Source organism: Leuciscus leuciscus, assembly GCF_965113295.1.
Source record: "Leuciscus leuciscus genome assembly, chromosome: 1".
Classification (NCBI taxonomy): Eukaryota; Metazoa; Chordata; class Actinopteri; order Cypriniformes; family Leuciscidae; genus Leuciscus; species Leuciscus leuciscus.
Window position 1 is genome coordinate 36,937,336 of NC_138725.1, and position 15,285 is coordinate 36,952,620.

At 44.0% G+C, this 15,285-nt stretch overlaps 1 long non-coding RNA gene across 1 annotated transcript; it reads right to left on the bottom strand.

The window, feature by feature from the left end:
• Positions 1 to 3,557: 3,557 nt before the first annotated feature.
• LOC309482239 lies at positions 3,558 to 5,447 on the bottom strand. Its single transcript, XR_014200270.1, has 6 exons — positions 5,414 to 5,447; positions 4,524 to 4,642; positions 4,102 to 4,399; positions 3,939 to 3,999; positions 3,677 to 3,770; positions 3,558 to 3,586 (listed from the first exon to the last, which is right to left on the bottom strand). It is a non-coding gene; the product is annotated as an uncharacterized lncRNA (long non-coding RNA).
• Between the last annotated feature and the right edge of the window lie 9,838 nt (positions 5,448 to 15,285).

A 15,285-nucleotide genomic window follows, 5' to 3' on the forward strand; every position in this document is an offset into this window, starting at 1 on the left:
AAAGAGAGAGAGAGAGAGAGAGAGAGAGAGAGAGAGAGAGAGAGAGAGAGAGAGAGAGAGAGAGATTCCCCTCCGCTCTAACCCGCCCTCTCTCTCTCTCTCTCTCTCTCTCTCTCTCTCTCTCTCTCTCTCTCTCTCTCTCTCTCTCTCTCTCTCTCTCTCGGTGTAGCTACTTGTAAACGTCAACAGCGAGTCAGGTAATTACAAACCCGTCTCGGGTAAACGCACGCCTGCCCATTCCTGCAGGCGTTATAACAACCTACACCTCTCAACAACTGCATTAGTGTCACGGACAGCCTTAAATTTAAACACACACAAGACATGTTGGTGGATCAACATTCCTGTGAGGAAAACATACGTTTCTTAGAACTGTACTTTGCTTACATTACTTTGTTCTCTAATAGCGCACTGTTTTTGAAAAGCAAGAAATTATTACCAGGCATACTAAGCGGGGTTTTCTCTGCGTCTCTATTTTTCTCTTACGAACAAGAGCATGTGTTGGGTCTAAATAATAGTTTATTCGTCAAGAAATAAGAGATCATTAAGATGGCCGATATGACCGTTAACATTTGAATTTTGCAAGCGCGGATATCAGAGGACTAAATCAAAAACCAAACTACGCACGGCTTTTGTACATTGATCTAACATTATCAGCTGTGAAATTTAAGAATTAACATTCTTCTGATATTACAGTGTTTTGACACTATCAATCCCAGATGCCCGTAAAATATGTAAACTGAGTAGGAGATAGGCCTATCAAAATACTCCAGTGGGTAAACAATATCTGTGATGTGGCGTCATAAGGTCTGCATCTTATTTTGGTCAAGAATCAGCCACTGACTGACATGTAGCCTACACTTTAAATCATAAAATGTGGCATTTATGGGGAATCTGAAATATGTTTTGCCCTTGACAACCTCTTCAGAGTGACACTGGTCTGGATGTTAAATTTTAGAAAAATCCAAGGAAGGAATTCATTTTATTGTGAAAAGTGCACATTGCCAGAATTGGCCACGCTTTCATTATATACAAATATATATATATTTTTTTTGTATCCTGTGGTGGAGAATGGGGCATTTTCAGTTTTTAGGAGATTCACTCAACCAATTAACAACCCATAAAATGATAGATTGTTAAAAGTGTTGTGAAACCCCTAACCCTCAGCCTTTTCCGATTCCTAAAATCTGAAAAGTTGAATGTAATGTTGTTCCTGTGTGCAGGAACAGTATGCAATTTGGCACATCATGAAATCTGATTCTCAACTCTTTCAATATGCTGTACATAGAAGTTCAGCTGAGATTGGATACTATGCGATAACAGAATAATTAAAGACTTAAGTAGTCAGAAAGTTCAAGAAAAGATTACAAAACCCTAACTTAGCGTTATTGGGATGAGTCTTGAACATAGACGTTTTGGACAGCAAAAGGATATAAATATCAAAGGGAAGAATTTTATGACAAGAACCTTAAGATGAATTTCAGATTTTGCATTTTTGATGTCTAAAGAACAGATTAATAACCATTCTGTTAGGAATAATAATAGTTCACGTGCTGTTAGTAGCAGATTGTAAAAGGAAGAATATATATATATATATATATATATATATATAAGAATCTATATATTAATTGCTCACTAAAACTTAAAAATACTAAAACATGTAAAGGCATATTTTCTTAAAATGTAAGGAGTATGCATTTTTACAAATCCATATAGCCAGTAATAGAAAGTCTTCAAAATAATAGTAGAGCTTTCATGTCTCTCAAAAGTAAAGTGAGGAAGTAATTTGCAGACACTGTTAAAACAGGAAGAGTTTGAGGAACCCGTCTGGATTTAAGAGCTCTTTGGTTCGGAGGTTTGCAGACGAGTGCTGTATTCTGTCAATCAGCATGTACGAGTATGACAGATGCGCTGTGGAAGGACAGATTGTCCATTAGATTTTAACTGCTCCCACCTCAGAACTGCGACCTCAGCAAAGAAAGAAAGAAAAAAAATTCCCTGACAGGTAACGTCAGCGCTGACATTGGCTTAGGAATTATGAGGCAGAGATTTCAGCCCTCAGAAAAGACATAATTAATCACAGAGGAATATTCAGCTGTGAAGACGGGGCGTCCACACAAGCTGTTCCAACACGGGACCTCCTATAGATCTGCATACACCACTGGACTGTAAACATTTCAGCATGGATAACTTATTATCGCTTGATAAACTGAGAACTGCTGATTTCAAACTTCAGTCTTGTTGGCGACATAACTTCTAATTAAAGCAATGAGTGCTCTATTACATTATAATTTAGTGCACATAATTTAATTCCACTCATAATTGACCAGTGTTAGTTACATTTTGCAACCTAAAATTGAGAAGATAAGATCCCCAAAATTAAAGTCCCCCCTGTTGTCAATAATTTTATACCTTAAAACTAGGGATGCACCGATCCACATTTTTTCACTTCCGATCCGATCCCGATACCTGAATTTGGATATCGGCCGATACCGATACTATTCCGATACCAGAGCTGTGTTTGCTTTAATCACTGCATGAAAATTGGGATTTCCGACCCCGTAAACGGCCGTAAATCTCCTTAATTTTCGGCAGTTAACGACAATTTACAGCCTGTGAACGTCGCGTTCGTCTGTGCCGAATATTGTCGGAAACGAACCATGACGTATGCAGAGCGCTCGCGCCGGAGGTGTGAATGGCTCTAATTACCATATGAATAGCAGCTCCCGCCAGAGAAAGGCTTGAATTTCCTCACTCACTATTGGTTGAACCCACGTGGTTTAAACAAGAAAAATCACTCGTGATTGGTTGGCAGATCTGTTACTATTGGTCACCCTCGCTCATTAAAAACTCAAAAAATTATAATATTCATATAAATAATAATATATAAATTATTTTTTTATATTCATAATATGCTATTCTGTGGTATATTCATGTCATTGTTAACCTATGGACTACACTATTATTACCATCAAGGACATGAATTTATAAAGGAATGGAAAATTTGCCAGGGACATGCTGTTTATTCAAAGAAAGAGCTTTATTAGCACAGACACAAAACAATATACACCTATGTACAAAGCATAGATCATCTGCACACACAACAAATTGGAAGCTCAGTGTCTGTTTTCATCTTCGGAGCTGTAGGTGACTAGCGGCGTTCTCTCTGAATTCGATCCACTTTGAAAACGTCTGTGGTGCGTTGCCCTGTATTTAGGAGTCGCCTCTAATCTCGACTGCAGCGTAGCACAGAGCTCTGTGAGCTCCTGGCTCGTGGTTGAACTTCATCGGACATCAGATCTATGGTGGCGCACTTCCAAATGCCCACGTCATCCTCACCTAGCACACCGTCTCGCTTCTAGCAGCTGTAAAAACAACCAATACAGACAATCAGTACTGTGATGCACTGTGTATGGACACAAAACATCTATTAATGCACGTGAAAAATAGTCACATTGACTAAAAATCTTACCCTCTTTCTTCTCGCTCGACTCCGAGCTGAACTCTTCACAGCTTCGGCCTGCAATGCCAGATCTGGTTGTTTGTACCTGAAGCTCCTGCGTAGTCTCGTAGTATGTCTTACAGGCAGCTGGAAAACAATTAAATGAGAGTGATATGAATAAAAACAACTCAAGTCACAGTAAAATGAAACAAGGAGAAAATAGTAAAAGTTACTTACAATGTCATCATGATCAGCGTCATGAAAATCTGGACTTGCAGACATAGCTCTGAGTAAATGTGAGGTTACGCCCTCGTTATGAGGCGAGGTTACTCTATGGAAACAAAATGTATGATTAAGATCGTAAACTATAACGGATCTATTTTCTTATACAAGAGAATGAAAGCATATTCTTTGAATCTTACCTTTAAAATGTTTGTAAGTTTTTATGAAAGTAAAAAAATAAAAGAATGTAAGATTCTTTTTTTTTTTTTTTTTTTACCTTGATCCAGTTCGTAGCGCCCACAATTTGTCTCAGAGTTGTGAAGATGGCATACGGCTTCCTGTAAATTACAGGATTATTTACAATTATTAAACAAATAATAGCCATCAATCCCATGACCTCTTGCTTTATGATGAAATCATGAAAAACTGAATATTCTTACATTTCACAAGGCCTGACAAAATACAGCTGCAGGTAACTAGCGGCATTCTGTCTGAATTCGGTCCATTTTGCAGACGTCTGTGGTGCGTTGCCCTGTACTTTGGAGTCGCCTCTAATCTCGACTGCAGCGTGGTACAGAGCTCGGTGAGCTCCTGGCTGCGACAGGACGGAGGTCGCACAATCCATCCAGACACCCCGCCAACGATGCCGTCTTCCTCATCAGACATCAGGTCTATGGTAGCTCACTTCCGAAGGCCCACCTCATCCTCAGCTAGCACACTCTGTCTCGCTTTTAGCAGCTGTTAAAACCAATAAAGACAATCAATACTGCGCAATGCACTGCGTATGGACAACACACATGTATTAATGCACCTGAAAAATAGTCACATTGACCAAAAACGAATCTAATCTAATAAATCTTACCGTCTTTCTTCTCGCTCGACTCCGAGCTGAATTCACCACAGCTTCCGCCTGCAATGCAAGATCTGGTTGTTTGTACCTGAAGCTCCTGCGCATTGTCGTGTAATATGTCTTTAAGGCAGCTGGAAAACAATTAATTGAGAGTGATATTAATAAGAAAAACATAAGTCACAGTAAAATTAATAAGAACAACATAAGTCACAGTAAAATTAAACAAAGGAGAAAAAATGCAACCGGGTGAAATTGCAGAAATACACACCGGAAGCAAACTATGCTTTTTGAAATTGGGGTTTTATTCTGACTGCTGTTTAAAATAAGTGACAGCGGTCAATGGAAGCATGTGCAATTAAACAGATAAAAGTCTGATTAAGAAAAAAGTTTGCCTTGTTTGAAGAGATTTCACATGAAAAAAAATAGATTTCACTAAACAAACAAAAAAATAAACAAAAAAAAAAAAATTGTAGAAACAGTTTACAGTAAATTTGAAGATGACAATCAAATGTCACAAAAAGCTTAACCAGTGGATCAATGCCCAAATCCACAGAATACTTAACTCAATTCAAACTGAAATGCAGTGTAATACACTGCAACTGGTCAGATTTAAATTGATTTCTCCAAACCAAAATATGTTAGGCTACAATTAAATACGATAACACAAACTGGAATACTGCAGTGGCTGAGGTAACTTAGGCCTAAGTTACAAGAGAAATAAAAGCACTTTAACAAAGCCACAACCCACGTTTAATCATGCCATGCGGAACCAGAAATATGCATTTAACCATAAAGTTATACTGTATAATCACAGAATATAGATTCAACTCATTAACAGATTTATCAAATAAACATGCCATCAGTAATTTCCCCCATAAACCATAAAACGTAACGTTACATACCCAATCCTTTACCGTCCGATCACCACGAGGTTCCATCGTCACACATGCGCTCCAAATGAATCTATAAACAAAAATGTACACATCAAATGTTCTTTTAACTTCGCTTCACAACTTATTTGTGCATATTAAAGATATTGGAGTAATATTTACCAAGAAAGAAGAACGTATAACACAGAATCCGATCGATGCACGCACCGTCATGGAGCTCTCCTGAACAATGAAAAATGGCTGCCGTTCTCTGGTCGCGCGCACGCGTCCAGCACAAGTGAATAGTATCGCGAGAAGAGAGGGATTTCTTAAAGGGGCCACAAACATTTTTAATGCAAAATAGAAACGAGGTACATTTTATGTAAACAACTCTAATCGTAGTTGTAACTCTATATGTACAGTAGGCATAATTCTTGTCATTGCGTATGTGTATGCAGCATGAGTCAAATACAATCTTCTGTTCGTGTTGTATTATGCACAGTGGTTGGGCTCTAAGAGATTGTGATGCTGTTTGCATGGAATGCACATTTTACCTTTGTGGCAAAGCCTGATTGAAATTAATTGTTGAAATAAATGGTTTTGTGTCTTTTTTACATAACATTGGCTATTGCTAATGACACATAGTAACTAATCTAGCTACTTTCATTAAATATATCAATTTAAGCTAAAATGTAAGAGGGTCATTCTATGAAAATGTCAATTTTTCTGTCCCTAGCCTTTACAGAAATATTACACTTAAAAAACACTTTAGGGTTACAATTTCTTTACATTTTAAAATAAAACAATATGTTATTTGAACAATTACACCCTCTTGAGCCATCAATGTGGCAATATTTGATTTTTATGAATTATATAGAATTTCAAGCACCACAGAAGTGCTCGTCCCCACAGTCATGTACAGAGGGAAAATGCTTTATTTTGAGGTCAATAACAGATTTTTACACCATTTAAAATACAATCATGTATACATAACTATCAAATATATTATGTAAATGATATATATAAAAAAAAATGCAGAATACATATTATAAAATTTATAATGAAAGTAGTGGTCCCCTGGAGTTGTGTCACTGGTGTTACCGTTAAACAAAAATCTCTTATTTTGAAATAAAAATCACACTGCTATAGCTTATGTTTGTATGCAGGCCTACGGAATTTATATTCACAATACTTAATAACTAATATTATTTTATTGCATTTATATTAGTTGTTTGAAGAGTTACAAAAAAGCGGTCGGTCTTAACACAAGTTTCAGCCGGCAAGTCGGTCGGACTAAAAGGGGGAAAAAATAAATAATTGGGTCGGTAGGCTACTAAATTGACAGGGTCGGCCGGGTTACGGCAAACAAGAATATTTTTAAGGATGGCCTTAGACTATTGTAACTCACTTTATTTTGGGCTATCTCAGGCCTCTCTCTCTCGTCTACAGCTAGTTCAAAACGCAGCGGCTAGACTTCTCACCGGGACACGCAAATATGAGTCGATCACCCCTATTTTATTCAAACTCCACTGGCTACCTGTCACATTCAGGATTGATTTTAAAATTTTACTATTTGTGTATAAAGCTCTTAACAAACCGGCCCCCCAATATCTGACCAAACTCCTCTGCCCGTACACTCCATCTCGTACTTTGAGATCCAGTGATCACTGTCTTCTCATCGTGCCCAGATCCAGACTTAAAAAACGAGGCGACTGCACTTTTGCGACTGCAGGCCCAAAACTTTGGAACAGTCTACCCCTCTATATCAGACTAGCTCCCTCAATTTCCATCTTCAAAACATCCTTGAAAACTTTTAATACCCCTTGACACAACTATTTTTTTTTTTTTTTAATTGTCCTGTTTCTGCCCTGCATTTTATCTATTGCCCTGTACAGCACTTTGGTCAGCCTTGGCTGTATTTTTTTTAGAATTAAGTTAATACCTTTGAGTCACCTGGGATAAAACTCCCCCTGCTACCCTCATTTGCATTTGTAAAGCTCACAGCAGTCTCATTTACATGTTAAAGCATTAGAGGGAGGGGGATTCACGGGGCAAGCAAGTCCCACGTCAATTTCCGACAATTTCCGACAGTTTGCAGTGTTGCCTGTAAATTGCCGTTTGCAGTCGTAAACCTGAACTTCCACGACAATCTACAGCGCCGGTAACTGTCGAAAATCCCACTTTTCATGCAGTGAATATTATTATTATCATTATTGTTTATTTTATATGATGCTGAAATAAACTCCTCTCAACAGGCAAGTATGATATGTAGGCCTACATATTTATGCATGTATGGTAAGTATAAGGTCAGAAAAGGAAGTCAGAAAAACAGTAAATCCTGTTAACAGGAAAAATCCCATTCTGAAAACAAATATGCAACTGTAGGTCATGTCAATATTTATTACATTCCCAAAATGTCAAATACTTGAGTCTTGAAATATAAGAAAAGTGCAAGTGTAAACATCTTACACACACACACACTATCTAAAGGGTGATCCTCGCTCCGATGCTGTAACTCTCTCGATGAATGCTCGATCAACATCAGCCATGTGCAAACAGACAAGCGGATTTCGCCTCAGACGCGCGTCAATTTCGCTTCAAACTTTTGCTTTTTACGAGCGTCAATTTCGCTCTGGGCGCGCGAATGGATTCAAAATATTCAAGCGTCCAACTAGACGCGGCAGACGCGAATTTGACGCGCTATTCGCGTTTGGTGTGAACGCACAGTAACGTGGTGCTTTTTTAAATGTTTGATTGCATTCGTTGTGTTGTACGACGCGAGGGAGCTTCAACGAGCTCTGAATTACGGCTTTGCAAACATTGCATTTTGCTGTCTTGCTCTGCGGTTTTTCCAGTGTGAAGAATTTCCACACAGCGGCCGCAAACTGCGGAATGGATTTCCTGAGCGGTGGCGTGTCTCATAACTCTGTGTCTCATTGAGCCGCGCCTCCGTTCAGGAAATCCATTCCGCAGTTTGCAGCCAGCTAGCAGACTAGCCGGCGGGAATCACTTTTGGAGTCATTTCAGCAGACAACGTTAAAGCGCAGACATGACTCAAGGATATCGGATATCTCCGCAGGTTGGATCGGGAAAATCCGATACGTGAATTACGCTGGTATCGGTCCCGATACCGATACTGGATCGGATCGGCCCCATCCCTACTTAAAACTCATCTTTGATCACCAAAAAAAATATTCTTCATGCTTTAGCTTGAATGTAACTCTACACCCTTGCCTCATTTAGTATATGTGGTTCTATGAATATGCAAATGTGCCCCGCCTCCACTCAGCTCAGAGATCCACTCGTTGACGATCACACGTTGATCTGATTGGTTACAAGGTAGTTTGTGACATCAGTAACACCAGCGATTTCAAACCGTATTTTTGAGACTGTCTTTGGTTCACTGCAGTTTTAAGGAGAAAATACTCATCAATGGTGTTGACTTATGAATTTACACATAGTTTGTCTTAAAGCATATTAAAAACACCACATAGACATAATTAGATTATATTGTGTTTTAAAATACTCGTAATCATACTACAGTTACATTTCTACTAGTCTCAGCCTCAGACGTCACGCCCACGGAACGTTGGCTAAACGTCTGATGCATATGGTACACTTAACTGGAAACACTTCAGGAATGTCGAAGTCGTCATCTGATTGGTTGAATTTTATCGGATTTCCGGGGGGCGCGAGTGTCGAGTTTATTTTCGGTCTGCCGGGAAACAAAGCGCAGACGTGTGATTGCGGAAGAAAAACTGTTGTGTTTACATGAGTGAAAATGAGCATTTATCAAGATCAGCTAAACGTAGGATTCTCAAAAGTATGCAAGGTTCACGGCATAGACTCTTTAAGAGATGTCCAGGAGTTTTGTTTGAGGCACTTAGTGGAGACAAAAAGAGATATTTTAGCCTGTTTGCCGACGGGATTTGGGAAGAGTATTATTTTCCAAGCCTGGCCGACCCTTTGTCAGCATTTAGAAGGATTCCCAGCAGATCCAATTTTACTAGTTGTGTGTCCCCTCCTATCTATTATGGAAGATCAAGTGACGTACCTGAGAAGGGGATATCAGCCGCGTTTGCGGGCAAACATGAAACAACAGACGCTGACATCGCAGCTGGCCGATTCAGTATTGTGTTTTGTATATCTGTTTTGATCAGATGTGGTAATGCAGACGCCATTGTTGTTATACGTGCACGAACAGATCAATGACTTACTGCTTGTTCTCTTACGAGAGGTCTCTCGTACTTGCGTAAGATATCTTACGCTAGGGGAAAACCTCTTTTCCTCGAGATATTGAAGCCAAAAATTATCCTTAATTTTGCAATAATGTAAAATAACATGGGCGAGACAGCTCGCGCGCCCATTGGCTGCTCTGCGGCAACTGCACCAGCCTATCGATAGAGGCTCCTCATGACGTCAGAACCAATCAGGGCGCTTCGCGCCCATTACGTCATGTCCCGCCGAAATCAGGTGGGGCCAGGGCTATAAATACGGCCCAGAGAGGCTGGTTTGGTCAGTTTTTTATCTCTTCAGCGGGCTCACGCATCGCTGGATCCTGAGAGGAAGCCGCGCCGTCTGAGTCAAGCACCCAGCGGGATTAATCTGCATCTGAAGCTGCCGGTCGACAACTCGCCGCCTTCAGTCGCCGTTCCTGCTGACGCTTTCCGGCGTACATATCCTTTTCTCTGCCACTGTGTTTTGTGTATGTGTGTGTGTTCGCCGCCGCGACACACACTCTCATTGCACTAAAAGAGCCGGGCGTCTTTTTCAAGACGCCCCTTTCCCCCCCCAACCCGCAAAGCTCGCCGGTGCGCCCGCTTGCCTTGCCTGCTTGGAGGATGATACCTTTCTCTCTCCCTCTGTTCGAGCCGCGCAAAATGCGCCGTTCACAGGGGAGGCGGGAAGCGGACGGTCGGGGTTAGATTTTCTTTACGTACAAGAAAGCTACCCTGCCTCTGCGCCCCATTCACGCGTCAATCACCAGCGAAAGGAGAAAATAGTGTTTTAGTCCGAGCTGGACTGACCTCAATATTCTCACACATTTCTCAGTTCCCTGATCAGGCGACTGGAAATATAAATATTGCAGCGCCGGCAAGCAAACGCCGAAGAAAACATGTTGACGCTCTTACATGCTCGTGCATCTGAAAGCCTTTGTGTTCTCCGCTGTGGCTCAGTGGCGGAATTTTTGGTTTTTCACACGAGAGACCGGGGTTCGAATCTCGGTCTAACGGCAGATTAATTATGCCTCCAATGCTTCGCTCTGTCAGTTCCCTGAAAGGCGACTGCAGATGTGCATTTTGCAGCCAACGAGCGCGTTGTACAACCCGCTCGCCTGCACCCAAACACCGTTTCTATGGTTCCCGTGCGTCACTGGCGAAAGGAGAAAAGAGTGTTAATGTCCCGCTGCGGCCGGGCCGAATTCTATTTCTCATTCCCCTCTGAAGTTCAGGCGACTGGAAATGTCATACTGCAGTGAGCGAGCCTGTTGTAATGCACGCACGCCTGCAAACGAACGCCAGCATGTTGACGCTCTCTGTTTCTATGGCAACTTCTCGCTCGTTCAGTTCCAGAAAATGCGACTGTTCCAGTGTATTCTGCAGTAAACTAGTCGGCGACACAGCCCGCTTGCCTGCACATAAACGCCGCTTTACGGCTACCCAGATAAATCCCATAGAGTGTATTTTCTGGTGTTCCGGCCACGGCCAATGGTGTTATGAGTGTAGACAAAATGCCCACTGCCTCCCCAGTGCTCATTCCTACACAGAAACACAGGTTTCTCTGATAATTCTCGCGCTATATAAAAGCCTTTGTGTCTTCCCCTGTGGCCCAGTGGCAGATTCTCAGGTTTTCACGCGGGAGATCCGTGTTCGAGCCTGGGTCTAACGGCAAAAAAAAAACAAAAAAAAATTGTTTTGCCGTCAATGCTCGCTCTGTCAGTTCCCTGAAAAGGCGACTGCAGATGTGTATTTTTGCAGCCAACGAGCGCGTTGTACAACCCGATCGCCTGCACCCAAGCACCGTTTCTATGGTTTCCGTGCGTCACTACCTCCATTCTCACACATTTCTCTGGAAATGTCAATATTGCAGTGGACGAGTCTATTGTAATACACGCACACCTGCATACAAGCGCCAGCATGTTGACGCTCTCTGTTTCTATGGCAACTTCTCGCTCGTTCAGTTCCAGTAAATGCGACTGTTCCAGTGTATTCTGCAGTAAACAAGTCGGCGACACAGCCCACTTGCCTGCACACAAACGCCGCTTTACGGCTACCCAGATAAATCCCATAGAGTGTATTTTCTGGTGTTCCGGCCACGGCCGATGGTGTTATGAGTGTAGACAAAATGTCCACTGCCCAGTGCTCATTCCTACACAGAAACACAGCCCGTCGCACAGGGCTCGCGCACATGAAATCGACCCAGATCGATTGCGCATTAAATGTGGTAAATGTGCCCACTGCCCAGTGCCCACAAACACTACGTTCTGCATGTCTCAAGGTTTCTGTAAAACGAAACCAACATGCATTTTTGCTCTGCTCAGGCAGACAATACTCTCAGTGTTGTAAATGTGCCCGCTATCCCACGCCCACATTCACACATAGACATGACAGGTCTTACGGGACTCGCCCAGCCCTCCCCCTCTCGGTTGACCACCGCAGAGGAGTCGAGGGCGGGCAATCTGCCCGCTGTTATCAGCGCGCCCCCTGCCTCAAATGTCATAAGCGCGACGCTTATGTTGCAGCACACTGAAGCCCCTCTGTCGCTGAGCGACCAGAGCGCGCTTCGCATTCAACCCCTAGCCATTCGTGCAAACGCATGGGCAAGGCTACCCGGGGTTTCGAAGTGGGTGCTAGACATTATAGAAAGAGGCTATTCGCTACAGTTCGGTCGACGCCCGCAACGCAAAGCGGCGCGAATCGATACTACGGTGAAAAAGGAAGTAGCACACCTACTTCGGGCCGAAATAGCGAAGTTACTGAGCAAAGGGGCTATAGAACCCCTATCACAAGCTCAGAGCAAAGGGGGCATGTACAGCAGATATTTTCTGGTACCCCAAAAAAAAAAAAAAAAAAAAGACGGGGGTCTCAGACCCATTTTAGATCTAAGACGACTAAACAAAGCACTTCTGAAACGACGGTTCAGAAGGCTCACGACCAAGAAAATCCTCTCGCAAATTTGCCAAGGGGACTGGTTCATGTCGATAGATCTGAAAGACGCTTATTTTCAAATACAAATAGCGTCACGTCACAGGCGATTTTTGAGATTCGCCTTCGAGGGCCAGGCATATCAGTACACAGTCCTGCCATTCGGCTTATCCCTGGCACCTCGCGTATTCACGATGTGCATGGATGCAGCGCTCGCACCCCTCAGGCTCCGAGGCATACGAGTGCTGAATTATTTGGACGATTGGCTGGTTCTAGCTCGATCACAGTCGGAGCTCATAGAACACAGGACCATATTACTCGATCACCTCGAGAATTTAGGTCTCACAGTCAATTGGGCAAAGAGTTCACTGTCTCCCAGTCAGAAAATATCTTTTCTGGGCACAGATCTGGACTCACTGTCTATGACAGCACAGCTGTCGCCGCAGCGCAGACTAAGTATTCAGCGCATGACAGAGATTTTTCGCCGCGGCGCTTTAGCCCCGCTCAAAAAGTTTCAAAGGATGCTGGGTCTCATGGCTTCAGCATCCTCAGTGCTTCAGCTGGGTCTGCTTCGCATGCGCCCGCTGCAGTATTGGTTGAAAGCGCGCGCCGCGCAGAGCTTGGACCTCCGGTCTCGCGCGCCTCAAGGTCGATCAGAAATGCGTCGCAGTTCTGAAACCTTGGTACCAGTCAGGTGTAAGCCTGGGGACTTCCTCGAGTGTGAAGGTGGTGTCTACGGACGCCTCAACCTCGGGATGGGGAGCGCTGCTCGAGGGCAGACCGTTATTCGGCCAGTGGTCGGAACGGGAAAAGCTTCTGCATATAAACTGCCTGGAAATGATGGCAGTCGACAACGCGCTGAGGCGCTTTTGTCCCCAGATAAAAAAGACACCACGTCTTGGTCCGTTCGGACAACATGTCAGTGGTGGCTTATATAAATCACCAAGGAGGTATCAGATACAGAATCCTTCACAGGCTGACGGAACGCCTCCTGGTCTGGGCTCAGCACAGTCTGCGCTCGCTCAGGGCAGCGCATGTGCCCGGCCATCTGAATGTGGGACCAGACATACTGTCCAGAAACAATCTGCCGACAGGAGAATGGTCTTTACATCCACAGACAGTCAAAATGCTATGGCGGACATTTGGCAGAGCGGAAATAGACCTATTTGTGTCTCAAGAGAACGCTCATTGTCAGGAATTCTTCTCCAAGAGCAGGGATGCGCTTATCACGTCTGGCCCCACTGCCCGCTCTATGCGTTTCCCCCTGTCACGCTCCCACCCCAGGTGTTAGAGCGAATCAGGGAGAGCGGATGCCCAGTGCTACTCGTCGCCCCATTTTGGACAAACCAAGTCTGGTTTCCAGTCCTGATGCAGCTGACGAGTACCGCCCCGTGGCCGATACCGGTGAGGAGGGATCTCCTCTCGCAGGCGAACGGCTCGATCTGGCATCCTCGCCCGGAGCTTTGGTCCCTACATGCGTGGGCCATCAACGGGTACCCGTTAACCTCCCAGCGGGAGTGTTAAACACGATCACGCAGGCTAGAGCTCCATCTACGAGGCGGCTCTATTCCTCAAATGGTCTGTGTTCACTAGCTGGTGTACAGCGAGTGGCACTTCACCCTCACGCTGTGGGGTGCCAGAGGTTCTCTCCTTTTTACAAGAGCTTCTGGATAAGGGCAGAACCCCATTCACGCTCAAAGTTTATGTGGCGGCCATAGCAGCGTTCGCTGAACCACCGCTTGGCCAGTCATTAGGAAGGAACGATCTGGTCATTCGCTTCCTTAGAGGAGCTAAGAGGCTGAACCCTCTCAGACCACCCTCAGTTCCCGTTTGGGACCTTTCCACGGTTCTGGAAGCCATGAAAGGTGCCCCATTCGAGCCAATACAGTCAATAGACCTGAAACTCTTGTCTTTCAAAACAGTGTTTCTTCTGGCTCTCGCTTCAGTGAAGCGCATAGGGGATTTGCAAGCGCTCTCAGTGAGCGCGACGTGTATGGAGTTTGGGCCGAATGACTCGAGAGTCATACTCAAACCAAAGCACGGATATGTTCCTAAATCCCTCAATACACCGTTTAGGGCACAGGTGATCTCCCTGTCGGCCCTGCCGGTATCTGAAGAGGAAGGGGACGCAGGCTTCCTTTGCCCGGTCAGGGCGTTAAGGGCCTATGTGTCTCGCTCATCTGTTTTCAGACAGACAGAGCAGCTCTTTGTTTTGTTCAGCGGACGTTCTAAGGGACTAGCTGCGTCAAAACAGAGTCTATCCAGATGGATAGTTGATGCTATAGCGCTAGCTTACACATCCAGGGGCCTGCAATGCCCGATAGGTGTCAAAGCGCACTCCACAAGAGGCATGGCCTCGTCGTGGGCTTGGTCCAGTGGGATTGCCTTGCAAGATATCTGTATGGCGGCAGGCTGGGCCTCCCCGTCTACATTTATAAGGTTTTATAACCTCGAGGTTCCCGCTTTGCAAGCTAGGTTGCTCTCGGTTTAATTTTTCAGTATTCCCCGCCCGATGCTATCGGCTCGGGATGCTGAAACTGCTAGAGCGTTGATCACGGATCGTCTGTATACTCCTGTGGGCAGTGCGTAAGTCCCCCATATTTACCAGTCCAGGCCGAGTTCGCCCTGGCTGTGTGGAACACTTGATATAACATGCTCTTATCAGAGCTCCATATTACAGGAATGATGCTATTCTAGCCCCTCTTCCCGGATTCTCTGTGAGTCCCTTGTGATTAGGCACTGTATGAGCCCCGGGCACCT